This window comes from Delphinapterus leucas, chromosome 7, assembly GCF_059928025.1.
Source record: "Delphinapterus leucas isolate spDelLeu-1000000601 "Yukka" chromosome 7, BTC_Dleu_Yukka2, whole genome shotgun sequence".
In the NCBI taxonomy this organism is placed as follows: domain Eukaryota; kingdom Metazoa; phylum Chordata; class Mammalia; order Artiodactyla; family Monodontidae; genus Delphinapterus; species Delphinapterus leucas.
This window is the reverse complement of record NC_143135.1, coordinates 93,901,592-93,908,761: the sequence shown is the minus strand read 5'-3', so window position 1 is coordinate 93,908,761 and position 7,170 is coordinate 93,901,592.

Genomic DNA, 7,170 nt, shown 5'->3' with positions numbered 1-7,170 from the left:
AGTTATGACACTATATAAACAGTATGTTTTCCAAATACATAGACATGCATAGAAAAACGTTGAAAACTGCATAAAATTTAGCAATGATCACCCTTGAATTACAGGTGGCTTTTTAAATAACATGTATCGGGCTTCCCTGGCGGCGCAGTGGTTAAGAATCTGCCTGCCAATGCAGGGGACACGGGGTCTGGGAAGATCCCACGTGCCGCAGAGCAACTAAGCCCCTGCACCACAACTACTGAGGCCACGCACCACGACTACTGAAGGCCGCGCCTAGAGGCCATACAGAGAAGCCACCACAGTGAGAAGCCCATACACCACAACAAAGAGTAGCTCCCGCTGGCCCCAATTAAAGAAAGCCTGCCCGCAGCAACGAAGACCCAATGCAGTCAAAAATAAATAAATACAAATAAATGTCATATCATATCATATCATTTTCCTCTAATTCCAAAAGTATAGACAAGTTCAGGAAAGAAAGAAAGAAAAAAGGAAAGATCACTGGTTGGATGGTCTTTACATTCATTTAATATATTTTTAAAATTTATAAATTTTCTACAGTGTACACAAATTCTAAGAACATACCTAAGACAAATTAGATATGTTTAAAGGGAAAGAAAGGCCACCTCTGAAGTTGTCAGATACCCTGATGAAGCCACCTAGGCCATTGGCTTGTCAGGGTTTTCTTGCTTGCAAGATTCCAGCAGCCTCAGTCCCTGCCCCTGCCTTACTACCTGGGCATTGTTCCAGTGAGGACTATTTTAGCTTATGACCTGTTATAAATATGTATTCATTCCTGCAATAAATATTTAATGGGCACCTACTATGTACCAGGTACTCTTCTAGTTATACTGGGCAAACAGTGAGGGAGAGAATTAGACCTAGCCCCTGCCCAAGCATTCATACGTGAGGATGAAGAACAGAAGCAAGCTGTAGGGGCTAGAGAACTCTAGAACCTTAGCAGACTCCTGGGCCAACCCCTCATTTTACAGATAGGCAGAGCGAAGCCCAGAAAAAGTCAGCTCATGAGTAGCTCACTAAAGTCCCCTGTGCCTTGGTCCAGTACTCTACCCCACATATCTATACAAACCTGAATCGGAATCGGAGGACCCTCAGGATTACAAGAGGTATCTTCACAATGAGCCCTCCATGCAGTCAGCAGCCCAGTGTGGAGAGTCAATGTAGATTTCCACATTCCAACTGGACTTCACTTTTTCCCTCATCACAAACCTCCCGGTAAATCTGGAACTCTAAGAAATACTGCCACCCTGAGCTTGAGCTCCCCACTGAGGCTGATGTGATTTAACTGGTCTACCCTGTCTGTGCCAGGAGCTTTCCCAGGTTCTGTGGGGACCACAAGTTGAGGACCGGAGCATTTCTGCCATAGGCTGGTTGGTGCTGAGGCTGTACTGAATAATCCCAGGCTGGGCTTGGGGGTGGGGAGAAACATTCCAACTCTGCCTCAGGTTTGGGGGCAAAATGTGCCTCTAGGCCTGTTTAAAATGCTCATGGAGACCCTACTTGCAGTTTTTGAATCACAGTCTCTAGAGGTGTAACCCAGGAATCTGCATTTTAGGAAGCACTCCAGAAGTTTGCTATACACAATAAATTTTGAGAACTACCGATCTGGGGCCAAACAACTGTGGACGATCAATATTTCTGTTTGCTCCCTTTCTCCGGGCAACATCTTTTCCTTCTTCAAGGTCTCAAGGGCTTAACCCTGAGTGTTCAGACAGGGTGGGAGGGCAGCAGCCCTGTGTTTTCTTGCTGTTCTCAGGCCTGCAGAACTTTCCTCAGCCCTGCTGCCCCACCCACGGTGGGTAGGAGGGCTGGGGGCCAGAGGGAGAGACAGCACAAGCCTGTTATGAATAGGCCCTTTCTGAGTTTTGGCAGCCCTGAGTGGAGAGAAGGCTTTTTATGTTGGCTGCAGCAGTCAGCGTAAAAGAAGGGCAGTGCTAGGTCTCAAAGCCAGACTTCTAAGTGCAAAGGGATGTCAAGTCCTGAGGGCAGGCCCCCTGGCCTTCTGCATAGGCCCAGCTACTGCATTCTCTGCCATGTTATATAAAAAGCCCAACCCCAGCCCTGGTGATGAAGGGGGCAGTGTTGGGTCACAAGGCGGGATGACTTCCTTTCATTTCCCTGTGGGCCATCCTTCTGATCCTGAATGCAGAAAGGACCTGGGAAATGGGACCATTCACCAGGCAGCTGACAAGGTTCACAGCTTTCCACGAGTCCAGCTCCATTTTGTGTCACAGGATTTTCAGAGTTTGGAGCAAGAAGACAGGAAGGAAGCTTCGGCTGGCTCAGGGCTATTGTTAAAATGACTTTAAGACTCACCAACAGCAGGGTGGATTAGCTGAATCCGATCGAGTAATTTAGGAATCTGGGTGGTAGGTAGTGGCCGTGTCTGTAGGTGGGTGGCAGAATCAAAACAGACTTTAGAATTAACTAATGGTATAACTTTAACCCAGAAAAAAAGGTTGCAAAACCAGCCCCCCCGAAGGAAATGAACTTGAAGTTCCCTGTTTTCACTGTGACCGTAAAAAGGGCTCAGTGTATCTACTTGGAGCTCAAATAGAATTGTCCTGGGTATAGGCAGCTCCAGAAGCAAGAGTACAGCCCTTCTTCCCACCATGCAAGTTCTGTTCTTTCCCAGAGCTGCCCTCATGTCTGTTTATCTCTCCATCAAAGACTGTGAAAAGGGGGTGCACATCAGATTAGGAATCAGTTAAAGGTACAGTATTTACTCTGTCATTCTGGGGATAAGGTCTCATACCCATCCCACAGCTTCATGGTGTTGTGGAAAAAAGAAGGACTTTGATGACAGAAAGTTCTATGTTTAATTCCCTGTATTGTGCATCTTAGGCAAATTGCAGTTTCTGAGCCTTCAGGATCCACCTCTCATCTCCATTGTCCTCCTAAATGCCGCACACAGTGGAGCTGGGCTTGACTGAATTCATCATCCTGAACTATTGTCTAAAGAGTAGAAGGGGAGTCAAGGGAGAAGAGCTTTGACCGAGTGGCCAGGACTTTCTGCCAGAGACAGATCAGCCACTCTGCATTTCCTAAACCTTCGTTTTCACCATTCAGAAGGGGAAATGTGCACAGTGCGTTCAGGCATCTGGTTCCCTGTGGCCATGTGATGGAACCAACATCAGGGCTTTCCAGGAAATGAGGCTGGTCATCAGGTTGCTGAAAACAAGCAGATGAATAATTGATCAACTCAAATCCGTGTCTCCAAAGATCACTGATAAAACTGAGCCAGCCATCCTCCTATTTCAAGAAAGCTTGGGTCTCTGGCTAAGAAATCAGAAGATGCAACTGAAGAACATTTTACTCCTCTCTGACTGTATCTAAAGATCACATACAGCTACCCAGTCCTTATTCCAAGTTGTTCTTATCAGAACAGGTCCCCTCTCTTTACACTCTGGCTCGGACACAGGCTACATCGTATAGCTGTTTCTGTTATTTCATTGGTTCCTAGAGTCTTCACAAAGGTGATTTTCTCATTCACGATATTTTTGTCCCTCTGAACCAGTCTAGTTTTTTCTTCTAGCTTCACTTTTCCTATAAAAACCATCTTTATTAATTCCATCTAGTTCTTTTTTAATTTTTTATTGAAGTATACTTGTATTATATTGATGTACAATATTATATAAGTTACAGGTGTACAATATAGTGATTCACAATTTTTAAAGGTTATACTCCTTATAGTTATTATAAAATATTGGCTATATTCCCCATGTTGTACAATATATCCTTGTAGCTTATTTAACACATAATAGTTTGTACCTCTTTATTCCCTACTGCTATCTTGCCCCTCCCCCCTTCCTTCTCCCCACTGGTAACCTCTAGTTTGTTCTCTATATCTGTGAGTCTGCTTATTTTTTATTATATTCACTAGTTTGTTGTATTTTTTAGATTCTACATACAAGTGATATCCTACAGTGTTTGTCTTTCTCTGTCTGATTTATTTCACTTAGCATAATACCCTCCATGTCCATCCATGTTGCTGAAAATTGTGACATTTCATTCTTTTTTATGGCTGAGTAGTATCTCATCGTGTATATAATACCACATCTGCTTTATCCATTCATCTGTTGATGGACACTTAGGTTGCTTCCACGTCTTGGCAACTGAAGATAATGTTGCTCTGAATATTGGAGTGCATGTATCTTTCATAATTCCATCTAGTTCTAATCAAACAATTCCAGAAAATGTCTCAATAATTTTTGTAATACGTATATACTGCATCTTTCTAGTTTTCACTGTTCTTAGGTAAATTTATCACTAGCTGGAATAATGTCTACTGTTTCTTACAAGCAGCAGCATAATACCATTGAAAGGACAGAAATTGAAGTCAAATGATTTGTATTCCGGTTTCAATTCTGACTGTTACTGGCTAGATGATCATGAAGAAATTACTCGATCTCCTATCCATTCATTCATTTATTCAGTGCCTAGTGTGTACTAGTCACTAAGCTAGGTGCTGGGAACACAGAGATACTTAAAACACATTCTCTGTTCTTAAGGAATTCATATCTAGCAGTGTAGAAAAGCGATTACGTGCAATGATAAAAGATTTACACAGGGTATTATGGGAATTCAGAGATGAGAGACCTAGTACAGATGTGAGCTGAAAATAGGAGAAATCAGAAAACATTCCGGGACTCTCTGAAGGACTCTTAACAGATGAGTAGGAGCTAGCTTGGCAAAGGGGCAGGAGCATATTCCAGAGGGTCTCAACTTGGGGCAAAGGCAGAGACTCAGAGTTCAATGCTATTGGCATGAAGTTCAAAGTAAGAGGTGGGAGGATATAAACGAACTGAAGAGGGCCAGGTCATGGAGCACATTGGATGTTATATTTAATAGCTTGGACTATCAGTGGTTATCAAAGAGCATGCTGCAGTACACTGATGTGTCATTAATTTTTACAGGGGTGCTGTCAAAGCTTTATCAGTGTGTAAAATTTGGTTTTTTCATACATATTTTTGATGTGGTTTGCTAAAATAAGCCAGCAAATAAGCAAGAGGCAAGAGGCATAGCATAAAATCAGGCCCAAGAAAGACTGTGTGTTTAGCAAAACAATTAAGTTCTTTGCTTTGTGCCTATGCAAAAATATGTAGCTGAGTTAAGGTTTCACTCCTGCCTTGGCTGGAGAAGAGCAGGGATGGATTCTCCTGCTGGTTCCTTCCCCAAGTAGATGCTTGTGAGGGAGCTTCCCCTTCCACCACACTACCCTCTTCCACTTCTGGGCCACTGAAGAGGTTCACCCAGCAGTTTGGAAACAATCAGCAAAGCCTCAGGCCCCAGGCTGCTTTCACTGCTGTCCTGTGATTTAAGGGGAACCTGTGACCAGCTCACAAGGCAATGCCTCTGGAGGGGTGGGTGGAGAGGAACTTGGTGTGATTAGATGGGGAGGGCGGGCAGGGGGAGGCAAGTAGAAAAACAAAAATACCTCAGTTTAGTTATCTCCAAATTTTATCCTTTTCTAGGAGTAAATCATTTTAATCCAATAGCCTCACCATGGTGAAAAGTGATAAAGCGAATGTCGCAAAAACCACAGACACTTTTAGCTCCTTAGGAACATTTTATTGGCATATCAATCTGCTGTAATCATTGCTGGCGTGGTTGGTGGTGTTAGTCATCTGGATAGGCCCTAATGGGCCAGGTAAGTGACCCTTGTTCTGGTCACACAGCTCTAAAGAGGTTGTCCTTGGGGCAGATGTGTTAGCTCGGGGAGGCGAAGGTGATAAAGGACAACTGTGTCCACATTGTCACTAGCAGCCACATTGTTATACTGAGACTGAGGCCATTCACCCAGGTCAGATGAGGTAGTCCACAGCACACATCCACAGAAACCCACCTGCAGAACTGTCTGGACTCATGTATGGAGTGGACTTCAAGGGAGGCAGCTGTGTTTTCTGAAGGTCTGACATGAACCCTCATTCAGTATTTCCATATGCACTTGTGGCCCCCACCACCACCCCTCAGCATATGGAAGCTGACAACTTCTATTTTAATCATTCTGCCATGTATTACTGACTGTACTTACACTTTCCTGTTTTAGACTTTAAATCTTATTTCACTTACTCAAGTATCCTCCTGTCAATCTGAACTTCCTGACATGTTAATACAGTTGCCAGTCTTTGAACCCCTTCACGCGTACCACCAAAAATTCTTGGCTCTATGAACACAATTTAAATTCTACTGCTGGTTTTAAGGTGGGAAACAAGATGGCCAGATAATGCACTTTAAATAAATTCTAATAATTCCATGGCCACATGGAGGATGGAATCGAAAGGGAGTATATTGATTGCAGAGACTGAAGGAAGCTGTTGCCTTTGGTCCAGGTGAGAAGACTGTGACTTCATTCCCAGGACTTTCAACTGAAAGGAAACTAGGGATGTATCTGCAATGAACTCAGTGAATCAGAATCTAGAGCTAAAAAGACACCCCAGGTTGAATGAGTAGTGGTTAAGAGCAAGGACTTCGAAGTCAGATAAAGCTGGGTTCAAATCCCAGCTCAACCATTTATATTACATGACTCATCTTTGACAAGACAGCAAACTTCTCCAGGCCTCCCAGCCAACAGTAAAGTGGAAATGCACCTACCTAAATTGCTTAGGTGGTTAATATATGGGAAATGTTATCCTGAAGCTTTTCTCTCTAGATGACACAGGAACTCAGAATACTCCAATTAATTTGAGGCACTTAAGTTCAAGCTGGGGGTAACAGTAGAAAGAAATATTCCAAAATGTAAAAAAGAAGAACTGGTGATTATTAGCATGAGGAATGGAGAAACTATAGAAATTGGGACAATTAACGTGAATAAAATTCTAAAGATTTGAAATTAGGAAAAAGGGTCAAGAGGTCAATTTAATGACTTAATTCTGCTTTTAACTACCAGATACTATTAACAAATCTGAAACATTTCACTTGACAATATTTCCACGTATCTACTTAGGATTCCTTCTATCTGCTCATCCTACCCTGCCATTCTGCACCCCCAAGGAGATAAGTGATGAGGGTCAGCTTGGTACATTCAGCTCCACAGAAAAGCAGCAGGATGATCTAAGTATCCAATTTGCCTGTGATAAGGTAGGAAAAAAAAAATCCCTTCTCTCTTCATGGGAATTCAAACTATGATAAAGGAGACAGAAAGACAGCAAG